This window comes from Cervus canadensis, chromosome 31, assembly GCF_019320065.1.
Source record: "Cervus canadensis isolate Bull #8, Minnesota chromosome 31, ASM1932006v1, whole genome shotgun sequence".
NCBI classification, from domain to species: domain Eukaryota; kingdom Metazoa; phylum Chordata; class Mammalia; order Artiodactyla; family Cervidae; genus Cervus; species Cervus canadensis.
In genome coordinates this window covers 14006991-14020007 of record NC_057416.1, presented here as the reverse complement: position 1 = coordinate 14020007, position 13017 = coordinate 14006991, and the positions used below count along the sequence as shown (strand labels likewise).

The 13017-nt window shown below is 48.5% G+C and overlaps 1 protein-coding gene across 3 annotated transcripts in view; it reads left to right on the top strand.

Annotated features, from left to right (window-relative positions):
* Positions 1-13017, top strand: part of ACSL1 (acyl-CoA synthetase long chain family member 1) — a 64197-nt gene that overhangs the window by 1466 nt on the left and 49714 nt on the right. The window lies entirely within an intron of this gene.

Genomic DNA, 13017 nt, shown 5'->3' with positions numbered 1-13017 from the left:
ATGTGGGAAAAGGTGCATGAGACTAAAGTCTTTCAGAAACTAAAATTCTGTGACTGAAAAAAGCAAACCCTGAAGAGTAACCCAATTCATATCTCCCTCCCTCACTTCAGATAGACACATCATAGACCTTGTGTTATAGACCTGTTTTCAGCATTTGCTGTAAATTGAAAAGACTTTTTAAATCACCCTTCTCTCACAGTTATTAGCATGTTGACCTATTTCCTTCCTGTCTCTGTTAAGCATAGTTCGGCAGTATTTTTTATTATTGTGGGCAACCTGACTAAAAAGAATCTCTGGGCTTTTAAATTTGGGGCATTTAAGAGAGCGATACTTGTGACAAATGCAGGTAAAGAAAGGTCTCTATTTATATCATACAGGTCAAGGTCTCATAACTATCATAGCTTTTGGTTGAGCTTGGGTATAGCTGACCATGTGCCCGCATGCCACTGTGTCCTGCTTGATGTCCAGGGCAGGCTGCGTCTTTGGTTTTGATGTAGCTGTCTTGTGGAAGTTTGGAGGAGGGGATGGGGAAAGATTATGTTGTTTTGTCATTACAGCTGGGGATGTCTCCTTTCTCCCTTCAAGTTTCCCTTTTCTGGAAAGAGCAAGACTATAGGAATAAGTAGTCATTTCTAGCCTTGGAAGGATAGAATAACTTTTTAAGGTCAGTTTATGAATTTATTGTGCAAATTTGCCACCTATGTCCTTTTGCATTTACTCTCATAACCAAATTCTGTCAACGGTGACAGATTTAATCATGTTTTGTGAACAGATCTATTTGGATGATGCAATGGTTTAGGCTCCTGTGTTCGAAAATACAAAGGAATATCCCTTAAGGCAGCTCAGAGCTGTAGGTACCCAAAATCTGCTTCAAGCTCTGCTCTTTGACAGGCCACGGCCAGTAAGGAGGGAGATCAGAGGTGCCCGTTTTTGTTGAAGGTTAACTATCCAACTTGGTGTTCAGACAAACACATTAGAGTCATTTTGCTTTGACACTCATTTCTGGAGATCAAGTCTCAGTGAACAGAGCTAATCTGAAGCTGCCAGTGGTTGAGTTTGAGTTTCAGTATTCTAGTCCTAACAGGAGCTTTGGGGAGCTTTTAAACAAATTCATAGCTGGATTTGATGAACTGGAAAGTGGAGGCAGGCTCACCAGTGCTTGTGTCCCCAGCTTGATGTCATTTCCTCTCCCATTCGTCACCTAAAATGCTGAATGCAAACCCTTTTAAGAATTCCTAGTTTGTGAAGCTTGAGGTGATACATAATTTGTACCACGTGACAGGAGAAACTGGTCACGTAATCTGCGTCATCTTCATCTGTCTGCTTTTTCACACGCTAACATTTAGAAGTTCTTTACTGTGGGCTTCCCTGATAGCTCAGTTGGTAAAGAATGCGCCTGCAATGCAGGAGACCCCAGTTCGATTCCTGGGTGGAGAAGAGGCTGGAGAAGGGAAAAGCTACCCACGCCAGTATTCCGGCCTGGGTCACAAAGATTTGGATACAACGGAGTGACTTTCACTTTTCACTTTCACTGTGTTGGAGAGGACAGTTATTAGTGGTCACTTTTATAGAATCAAGAGGGGAGGGTGAAATCGGAAGAATCCTTTCCAGAAATTTGGCTAGCTTGGAGGGATGGCACATTCTTTGGCCAAAAACTTAGCTGGAGGTGAGGACTTTGCTCCCATGTGCTTCCTCCTGCCAAAGAATACATTCAGTTGGAGGCCAATTCTGTCCCCAGTATCTAAGATTTCCGGACTGGTAGCTCCATATAGTTGTCGAGATGTAAATAAAAATTTGAAAGCTGTCTAATATCTTATAACTCAAAAACCATTTGCCTCAGAAAACCTATATAAGTAAAATTGTGTGTTTATATAAATACAGTATGTAATTATGTGGTGTATAATTTATATAGCATATCCATTTAATATTAGAAATCTATACTTGTTGTGGAAAATTTAAAACTATATAAAATAAATCTAGGAGTTCCCTGGTGGTTTAGTGGTTTAGGATTCTGGCTTTCACTGCCATGGCCTGGGTTCAATCCCTGGTTGAGGAACTAGATCCTGCAGGCTGCTTTTGCTTTTGCATTGAAGATAATATTTTCGATCATTTGACTTTAATGACCTAAGTTATATTGTGGACACTTTCTTCATGTTGTTACATACTCTTGAAAAAAATGAGTTTTGAAGATGACTGTCTTATATAGTTTATGCAATATGCCATAAATTATTTATATTTCCCCTATTATTGGACATTTAGAACAGTTCACTAAATATCTTATATATTTCAGTAGGTCTTTTGTTTTTTTTTAAGTTAGGGAATATTCTGCTTTAAAGGGGCTTCCCTGGTGGCTCAGATGGTGAAGAATCTGCCTGCTAATGCAAGAGACCTGGGTTTGATCCCTGGGTTGGGAAGATCCCCTGGAGAAGGGAAAGGCTACCCACTCCAGTATTCTGGCCTGGGAAATCCCATGGACAGAGGAGCCTGATGGGCTACAGTCCATGGGGTTGCAAACAGTTGGTCATGACTGAACAACTAACACTTTCACTTTCGCTGCTTTAAAACTGTTGAAATTGACCATGATTTGGAAATTATTTTTTATTACTAGATGGTTTTAATGAACCATGGGTTCATGTGTTTCAGTAAAAAACTGTTGAAATAAGGATTCATGCTTTGGAAAGATAAGTGGAAAGAAGTTAGGGCATCACAGGGGGAAGTGTGGGCTGCCTTTTAGACCATTTCCTCATTTGGAAGGGACTTCTGATAAATGTGTTATCTGTCCATTGGCACACTTTCTTGGCTGCTATAGAAATTGGCACTTTCCCCACAGGTTTGTTGTGGGGAAAATGTCCATATACATAAGGCCAAAATGCCCTGAGTACTATTTATTCTTTTGTTAACCAGAGTAAATTGAAAGTTGCTACAGGAGCTCCCTTCCCACCAGGCTCAGCTGTCAACTACGAAGCAGGGCAGTGTTAGCTGAGCGAACAGGATGAGGGGTCATACAGCCAGTAGCACCAGGCACTGCTCTTGGCGCTTCAGAGCTGTTAACCCAGTTCATCGTCCCAGCTACCCTGTAAAGTAGTCCTACGTATATCCATATCTGATGAAAGGTGGAAAGGAACAGACACAGAGGTTAAGTCTCCCAGACCAGGGTTTGAACCTTGGCAGTCTGGTTTCAGGGCCAGAGCACCTACTGACTTGGCTCTTCTTCTTGAACTTGAAGGGATCTTAGTCTAGCGGGGGGCTCCCTGGAAAGTTCCAGGTTATCAGCTGGTGGCAAGACTGAGGACAGAGCTGGTTCTTCCCTGGCCTTGCTCCTTGGCTGTCCCCTGTCCTGTTCACACATTGTCTTCACCATCAGCAGGCTGAAACAGCGACAGATTTTGATTCCGTTCCGTTCGGCCAGTGATAAGCTCACCTGCTACACAGCTGTGACTTTTTTAGAGAATTAGAGAGCAAAAGGCTTTGCCTGCCCTAGAAGTTGGTCCTGTTCTAGATTGTGCTGGAAACCTTTAAATATTTTGCGGAGTTTGAAGGCACAGAGATATTGTCTATCAGTTATGGCCTCCTTTCCCCAAGACAGTTTTAGGCAGGACCCCAGTATATGAAATAAATAAAAGCAGGGCTGCTGTGGTTGAAAGAGGGCAGGGTGGGAGTCCCAGGTCACATAAACTGGAGATACAGTTGCTTCCTGGCCTCGGAGACACTCCAGCACCCCCCTGGCTCCCCAGGTCCCTGAGGGAGCCTAACTCACTCATCACCTGACATAGTACCTGATGCCCAGGGGCAGAGCGACTTAGCAAGGTTACGTAAGCTGTGTCCCCCTCAGGCCATGACAGTGGAGGTTGTTCCTGGGCCCTGTGCCTATTGGAGGAATGGCCGAACCTTGGTGTCATCCTTGACTTGTGCCCTGAGACCCAGCCAGTCGGTGTTTTCTGTTATCCGTACCATACTGCCCAGCACTCGTGCGTTCCCTCCTTTCCTTGTCCAGGTCGCCACCCTCATCCACAGTCTAGTGGATGATGTTTTCTAGTTTAGAAAACAAGGGTGCTTAGTTTAAAAAAAAAAAAAATGATGGTGACACTTCCTAACACAGAGTTCTGATCAGATCCCTCCTCTGCCCAGAAGCCTTCCAGGGTCCCTCTGGAAGGCCCCAAGTCTTCAGGTAGCTTGGCTCTTGGGGGCTTCTGGAGTCCAGTTCAAACCTGCTGTCTCCCGTGAATCTGCCAAACGGCCACATGCTGGGACTTTTGGAAAGAGACTCTGGTGGCACAGGGTTGAACCAAGGCCTCTGCACCCATGACTCTGTAGGTGAGCTCTGTCTGCACCTGACCCACCTTCCTGTGTCCTGGGTGAGCCTCCCTGGCATGCCCCCTCTGCCCCCTGGCTGCAGTGACATCCTGGTCCTGGCCTCGTTGCTCATGGCCCTGCTTTTCAGAGGCCCTTTTCCTGGAGTGACCCTCACCGTCCTCAGACTCCACATCACTCACTGGAACCCTCAGCCGACAAGAGCTGGTGCTTAAAATGTTGAGACACTCGCATTCTGGTTAGAAAAGAGCTGCTACCCTGAGCACCCACCCCTCATTCAGACACTGAAGGGTTAATGCCTGGCCAGGGGAGGCTCTCCTGAATCCGGTTCTGATGGTTGGCCTACTTCTGTTCCAGTTGTTTGGTGCCTAGGTGCACTGGTTCTTCAGTTTCTGAGTGGCACAGCCCCGCCCTCCCCCCACCCTTCCTTTGCCTCTTCATATGTGCTTAGCTCAGTCCCCCCAGATAGGCCCCCAGCCACATACTCAGCTCTGCATTTAGCAGACCTGGTCACTGTCATTTCTGTGTCTTCAGCAGCATTTAACACAGGACCCGACTGCTTGTAAGTACTTAATATCATCTGATGACTGACTGAGGCCAGGAGACATTCAGATGGACCATTTTCCCATAGATGCTGTCACTGATAAGAATGTACCTTTCATTGTTCAAGGTTTGTATATTATAATCCCTGCAAGGCTCAGATCTTGCAGCTGACATCAAGCCGTTGAAAATCCCCAGACCAAAGCCTGTGCTTTCCCGGGGTTGAACTTGGCAAGCCAGAGGGCGTCTGAGGTCTCTCTGAGGGTAGTTTGTTATATTTGAGCAACAGGTGGCTATGGGCTTCACAGGAAGGAGATCAATGTCAAGTTCTAGACAACGTTACGTAACTGTACTGTAGCCTTCGTTTACCTGGTATTCCTACCAAAAATCCTGCCTTATTTATGTGTGACTGGTGAAATCATCAGATAGCTGTTTGTTCCTCCTCTAGGACAGTTAGCCACGTTGTGCTTCGGGCAAGCCTTGGAGGTGCCCCAGATGGAGCAGGGACCTTGCTGTCAGGCAGTCCAGCCAACCACCTCACGGGGGAGGGACCCGCGATCAGAGGGTGCGCCAGGCAGTTTGAGCAGCCTCGATGCCAGAGGCGGTGCTAGGCTGAGTATTCCCTCCTGACGTGAGTCAGAGACCAATGCCTCAGACTCCAGGGCCTCTTGGGAGGGCACGTAGGGACTCCAGCTGTGGGTCTGGGACAGACCACCTCTGATGAGCCAGCCCCTTGGCCTGCCGGGGGCCTTGCCTGGAACGCTTGGCCTCCTCACTGACCTGGGTGCCCGTGACCCTCACTGTCCTGCCCTCCCCGACATTCTTCTTTCCATCACGGGGCCTCACAGGGTATTTTTGTCTCCTTCCTGAATGGCAAGTCCATGGGCAGCCTGGGTGGGCACCATTAGCCCACATCCTGGGTGCGGCGGGCTTCTTTCCGCAGGTGCTCCAGTGAGCAGTTGCATTTATTGCCGCCCATAATCAGGAACTGACTGAGACTCTCGGCAGGCAGGTGACACAGAGGAGGAACACTGGTCTCCAAGATCGGGAGTACTGCCCACCTTCTGTTGTGGGGTAGACCATCTATTAGGGTGCAGGTGGATGTGTTACAGCTTACGTAGATGTTTATTTTTTAGCTTTCTTTTCAAATTCATAATTTTGTTTCATAACATCCAGAAAATATTTGTATAGTTTATAAATAAGTGCATCTACGTGTTAGGGGTACATTTATGTATGATTTTTGATGCATTATCAAAAGTTTCGAAAGCCAGAAAAGTAACTGCTTCTCTGCCAGCAGTGCGGCAAGATCCTTCCAAGTGCCATTTTTAAAATGAGAGAATTTGTTAGTGAAGGGAGACTAGGCAGTGCTTTGTGACACTGGGTTGTGATTCATGTCAAATTGGTCTCTGACTTTAGGAGAGCCAGGTTAAGTCTGGAAGATGTTTTGCCCATGGATCCAGGACTTGACAGGGTAGAAAGAAGTGTCCTTAGGACAAGGATTTCATTTTGTTCACTCCTGTACCCCCTGCATCTGTGCTAAGTTGCTCAGTCGTGTCCGACTCTGTGCGACCCCGTGGACTGTAGCCCACTGGGCTCCTCTGTCCATGGGGATTCTCCAGGCAAGAATACAGGAGTGGGTTTCCAGGCCCTTCTCCAGGGGATCTTCCTGACCCAGGGGTGGAGACATCTCTTACATCTCCTGCATTGGCAGGCAGGTTCTTTCCCACTCCAGCTGCTGCTAAGTCGCTTCAGTTGCGTCCGACTCTGTGCGACCCCATAGGCGGCAGCCCACCAGGCTCCTCTGTTCCTGGGATTCTCCAGGCAAAAATCCTGGAGTGGGTTGCCATTTCCTTCTCCAATGCATGCATGCATGCTAAGTCGCTTCAGTCATGTCTGACTCTGTGTGACCCTATGGACAGCAGCCCACCAGGCTCCTCTATCCACAGGATTCTCTAGGCAAGAATACTGGAGTGGGTTTCCATTTCCTTCTCCTCCAGCTCCCTAAATATTCTCAGTGTGTATATATATATGTACTTTTTTTTGCATGTCAGTTAAATATCATGCTGGATTGGCCACTTCAAGTCAGTATTTGTGTTGGCTTTCTTTGTTTAAACCTTTGGTCAGTGGCAGGTGGCCGTGTATGTGCCAGTCTTAGTCCTCTTAGAACCAAGTCCCCGAAGCTGTAGGATCATAGAGCTAACATGGGGCTCAGAAGTGTCACCTGAATGATAGGATGTTTGGGATTTGCTTTTGTTTTTTAAGAAACAGATACAGAATGAAACAACACTGACAAGGTATTGGTCGTTATTGAAACCAAAGCTGGGATTATTATGGGTACGTGGTGGCTTCTTGTACTACCCTATATACTTTTGAATAGATTTGGAAGTTTTCATAATAAAAATGTAAACAAAGCATAAGGGGGAAATAGAGACCCAAAAATAGCATTGCTTGTTCCAAGGAGGCCAGATTGGACAATCTCTTCCCCCCCACCCCACCCCTTCCTTCTGTTAAACACTGGGGCATTATTCTATAACTCTCTGCAACTGGTTGCATCTGTTTTGTCTTTAGCTTCCCCGGGGTTAATTACCTTTTCTTATAGTTACCTGAACTCTGGGTGTAACCCTAGCTGCCAAGGCCTCCCTCATCTCTCCACCCACAATGAGCCAGATCCTGCTTGACTTTTTCTCTTGTCTTTCCCACTCCAGTACCACAGAGGGCATCGCCAGGGCTTAAATCTCTAAACACTCAAAAGTGGATTTCTTCCAAGCTTGAGAGTAACTGGCCTCGCTCTGTCTCTGGGTCAAAATCTGACTTTTATTCAGTTTTCCACTCACCCCTGCTCTGTTAGCCTTTTTTTGCGTTTATCCATCCCTCTGAAACCCTGCTCTATTTTGAGAGGTGTAAGTAACTCTACCCAACCATGTGTCCCCTTAGCCTTCTTCTCCAGGTCACTGCTATTTGATCCCCGCGACCTCTGGGGGCAGCAAGGACTGGGCTGCTTCCTCTGTGGCTCTTGCAGCTAGCCGATGCCCAGCCTGCGGCCTGCCTGGGGTACTGTCCCGAGAGAGGAGTGTCCGGGCCTCTGGTGTATGTCCCCAGCGTCTTTAACCCACACGCCGCCCCGGTGACTCCCAGCACAGGCAGGGCCTCGGGGTTTGCTCGCCCCGCCTGCCTTTACCTGTTCCTGCCTGGCTCCTGGCTCTCTGGACTGACGTTGCTCTGCGCTCCAGCCCATACACAGTGCTTTCTTGCCCGTCTGGCTCCTGGAGCCAGGACCCTGGATAATTTGGTTCACTCCTGCAGATGCGTTAACTCTTAAAGGTTAGGACAGATAGCGGGAGCTTAGACATGTCTTTCCTGGGAGGGGCTTTCACCCCATCTGTCACTCTGTGGGAAGGACAGTTTACCACCTGGGACCCTTTCTAGAGCAGGTGAGAAATGCATAAATAAAGGAAGAAAGGAACTGACCTGACCTAGTTATAGCTTCTTTATCTTGAGAAATTTAAAAAAAAAAAAAAAAAACACAGTACAAACAAAGTACAAAGAATAATAAAACCATAAAACATAGAATTGATGGTTTTTAACAGCGGGTTGTTTCCTTTATATATTTTCTTTATATATGTCCCGCTGTCACCCAGAGTTTCTGGGTGGGTGGGATCCTGTTATTTGGTACTGAATGCCAGGACTGTGTGGCCAGCTTGGGCCTCTTCTAGCATCGTCTTGGAGATGCGCTGTGGTATGTTGGTGACAGAAGGGGTGAATCTTTCCTTGTTCCCCCTTTCTCATTGCACCAACCCCTGCCTGTCGCCCCAGCCCACTCTGGCAGCAGGGGGCGTCGGCTCAGGGTTTTGCAGCTCACGGGACATGGCCAGTCCCTGGACAGAGAGCTCTGTGCATGTGGGTCTAGCATTCTTTCCCGACTCTCTTCTGCCTCCTCGCGTAGCCACTACCGGAAGTTATGTACTAGCTTTGGACGAGTGTCTGAGGGGACCCCAGGACTTTGGTGCCTTCTCTGTGTGCAGTGCCTCAAACAAATGGACCTCCTCCTCGCGGTCCTGAGGCCTTCAGAGGAGGACCCCTGCCAGCTGGGTCCAGCCCTGGCCGTTGTGAAAGGACTTTGGTCCTGTTTCCTGTTCGATTGTTCTCCCCTTCTCTTGGGAGCCTCCTGCTTCGGGGTTTACTTGGTGGTTTCTTGCTGGCCAGGGAAGTGGAGAGGCTTTTCTTCTGGGTCATTTCAATGGCCGGAGGAATTTTCCTTCTTCTCCCGCTGTGATCATAACAAGCTCTCCTTGTGTTGCCTGACCGCCCCAGACCACGGCATCACGGTCTGTGACATGTGGGGCCGCAGACATGATGAGTGCCCTCCCCGTGCGCAGATCAGCTGAAACCACACGCCTGTCAGACCCGCTCGCGAGCAGGGAACTTGGCCCGTGGGAGCCTCTTCTGCCGTGGTTCTTTCAGAAGCCTTGGGTCAGCCTAACAGAGAGCCTCCCGGTCTCCAGCCGCTGAAGCAGAGCCGACTGGCCGCAGGGCTGCGCTGTCCAGGGCTGCTCCCTTCTCTGACTCGTATCAGGAAACGCCCCTGGGCCCTGACGTGACACGTATCCAGATACTGCCTGACGGTCGTGAATCGCTGTTTAAACACCAGGGGAAACATCTTGCTTCTCTGCGGACTTTTGTTTTGAATGGAAACGTTTCCTCTTAGATCCATGCCAGCCTGGCTCCTACCCGGAGGCTCTGGGGTGACCTGGATGTCTTCCCAGGGCAGGGCCTGACTGTAATTACCACTTTCCCGAGGGTGTGCCTGACAGGTCTCTGTCTCGGTGTTGAAGAGAGGACGGAGGAGAGCTGTGGGCCTGGTGCTTTTTTCTCTCTGGGGAATGCTGAGCAGGCAGGTCCTGCTGTGAGCACTCCTTATGGCCCAGATGGCCACTCTGGGCGTTTCTGAGGGCTCCTCATGCCAGTCCCTGGGTGGCTTCTCCGGTTTGGAAGATTTGCTTTTCTGTCAGGGGAAACACACTTTCAGAAATTGTTGGCCAGCCCTGGGGTCAGGCTCTGAACTCAGACTTTCCTCTGGCATTGGCTGTTCTACTTAAGAGAGAGGCCTTTGTGTTCTTGCCTTCCCCATGGGCAGCCTTGATTTGTTTTACACTAACATACAAAGCAAGAGAATTCCACAAAAACATCTGCTTCATTGACTATGCCAAAGTCTTTGGCAGTGTGGATCACAACAAACTATGGAAAATTCTTCAAGAGATGGAAATATGAGACCACCTTTCCTACCTCCCGAACCGGTATGCAGGTCAAGAAGCAACAGTTAAAACCAGATGTGGAACAACAGACTGGTTCCTAATAGGGAAAGAAGTACGTCAAGGCTGTGTATTGTCACCCAGCTTATTTAACTTCTATGCAGAGTACATCATGCAAAATGCTGAGCTAGATGAAGCGCAAGCTGGAATCAAGATTGCTGGGAGAAATATCAATAACCTCAGATACACAGATGATGCCACTCTTATGGCAGAAAGCGAAGAGGAACTAAAAGGCCTCTTGATGAAGGTGAAAGAGGAGAGTGAAAAATCTAGCTTAAAACTTAGCATTCAAAAAATGAAGATCCTGGCATCCAGTCCCATCACTTCATGGCAAATAGATGGGGAAACAATGGAAACAGTGACAGATTTTATTTTACTGGGCTCCAGAATCACTGCAGATGGTGACTACAGCCATGAAATTAGAAGATGCTTGCTCCTTGGAAGAAAAGCTATGACAAACCTAGACAGCATATTAAAAAGCAGAGACATTACTTTGCTGACCAAGGTCCATCTAGTCAGAACTATGGTTTTTCCAGTAGCCATGTATGTATGTGAGAGTTGAACCATAAAGAAGGCTGAATGCTGAAGAACTGATGCTTTTGAACTGTGTTGTTGGAGAAGACTCTTGAGAGTTCCTTGGACTGCAAGGAGATCAAACCAGTTAATCCTAAAGGAAATCAACCCTGAATATTCATTGGAAGGACCGATGCTGAAGCTGCAATACTTTGGCCACCTGATTTGAAGAGCCAACTCACTGGAAAAGACCCTGATGTTGGGCAAGATTGAAGGCTGGAGGAGAAAGGGACAACCAAGGACGAGATGGTTGGATGGCATCACCGACTCAACGGACATGAGTTTGAGCAAACTCTAGGAGATGGTGGAGGACAGGGAAACCTGGCGTGCTATAGTCCATGGGGTTGCCAAAAGTCCGACACGACTGAGCGACTGAACAATAATAGGACAATCACACTATTGTGTGAATGGATGTCTAAATTTCTGCGAAGGAGAAGTGAAAATGGTTGCCTTAGATACCCATGGGGTGACATCATGCGTAAGTTTGAGTTGGGAAGGAGAATGCATTAAGGCCGCGTGTCAGGGGTGGCTTGCGCTCTTGTCTGTCTCTTTGTCTCCACGTTCTCTGGAAGGTGCTGCTTCCTCCCAGGGCCCCCACTCACACAAGCAGCGCGGGTGCTGAGAGAGGAGGCTGAAGTTTGAAAATACCCTGAATACCCCCTTTCTCTTTGGAGAATCACAGCTCTGTGTATATGATACATCTTCTGGGGCTTGCAGCAGAGAACCAGGCAGAATCACAGAGTTGTTCGTGACTCAGGAAGTGTGTAGGAAGCGCCTGTCCTAGACAGGGCACCGTGCGAGGGCATCTCGAGACAGGTGGGCTGGGGCGCCGCCCCACCAGGAGGGGAGCATCTCCCCCCAAGGAGAGTGTACACCCACCAGAAGCACAAACCAGGTGCCCAGGACCACGCGAGGGCTGGAACTAAAGCATGCCGGGAGTTCAGAGGAAGGACTCACTGCTTCTGAGTGAGCGGGTTCTGTAAGAATTTTCTCAGGGAAGCAGCCTCTGGCCTATTTGTGTAGGAACTGGGCATCTTACAGCAGGACCAGGGAGCAGAGCTGTAGGTGAGGGGGGCCTTTGGAGGGGTTTCGAACCTTGGGTTTTGAGGTGCTGGGAGGGGAGGAGCTCAGAGGAGGAATAGAAGTGATGAGCACCATGACCCGTGCCTCTGTGTTGACCCTGAGGCTGGCAATCAGCAGGAGAGCCCAGGGGAGCATGCGGAAAGGATGGACCGTCCATGGGGGGCCTGCAGACCCCCACAGCCGCCTCTCCACTTCATGGTTCTACTATCATCCTCCAGGCTCAAAAACTCAGCCTTCTAATTCCTTCCCCCTCCCCCCCCCTCTTTTTTTTCCTGTTTATATCCACTTAGTTACTAAATCCTGGTCAGTATTTTTGTAAGTGATTAAGATTTTTAAAAATTTCTGATAAAATATATACCATTTTAAACCCCCGTCAAGTATGCAATGGAGAAGGCAATGGCACCCCACTCCAGTACTCTTGCCTGGAAAATCCCATGGACGGAGGAGCCTGGTAGGCTGCAGTCAATGGGGTCGCTAAGGGTCGGACACGACTGAGCGACTTCACTTTCACTTTTCACTTTCATGCATTGGAGAAGGAAATGGCAACCCACTCCAGTGTTCTTGCCTGGAGAAGCCCAGGGACGGGGGAGCCTGGTGGGCTGCTGTCTATGGGGTCGCACAGAGTCGGACATGACTGAAGCGACTGAAGTGACTTAGCAGCAGCAGCAAGTATGCAATTCGGCGGCATTAAGTAGATTCCCAGTGTTGTGTAACCATTACCACGTTCTAGTTCCAGAATTTCTCATTGTCTGAAACAGACATTGTACCTGTGGAGCAGTTAACTCCCACCCACCCCACCCTGGGGTAGCCTCTATTTCTGTCTCTCTGAATTTGCCTATTTTCAGTCCCTTGTATAAGCAGGATCATACATCGTTTGTCCTTCTGTGTCGGACTTCTTTTACGTGACACAACATTTTCAGGGTTCGCTCACGTCTTGGTGTGTATCAGAATCTCCTCCTTTTGTGAAGGCTGAAGAGTATTCTACTGTGCGCAAGCCCCGTGTATCCCTTCGCACTGGGAGTCACATCCCAGCTTTTTAAGGCCCCGTGTGTCCCTTCACACTGGGAGTCACACCCCAGCTTTTTCAGGCCCCGTGTGTTGCTTCACACTGGGAGGCACACCCCAGCTTTTTAAGGCCCCGTGTGTCCCTTCACACTTCGCACCCGAGCTTTTTAAGGCCCCGTGTGTCCCTTCACACTGG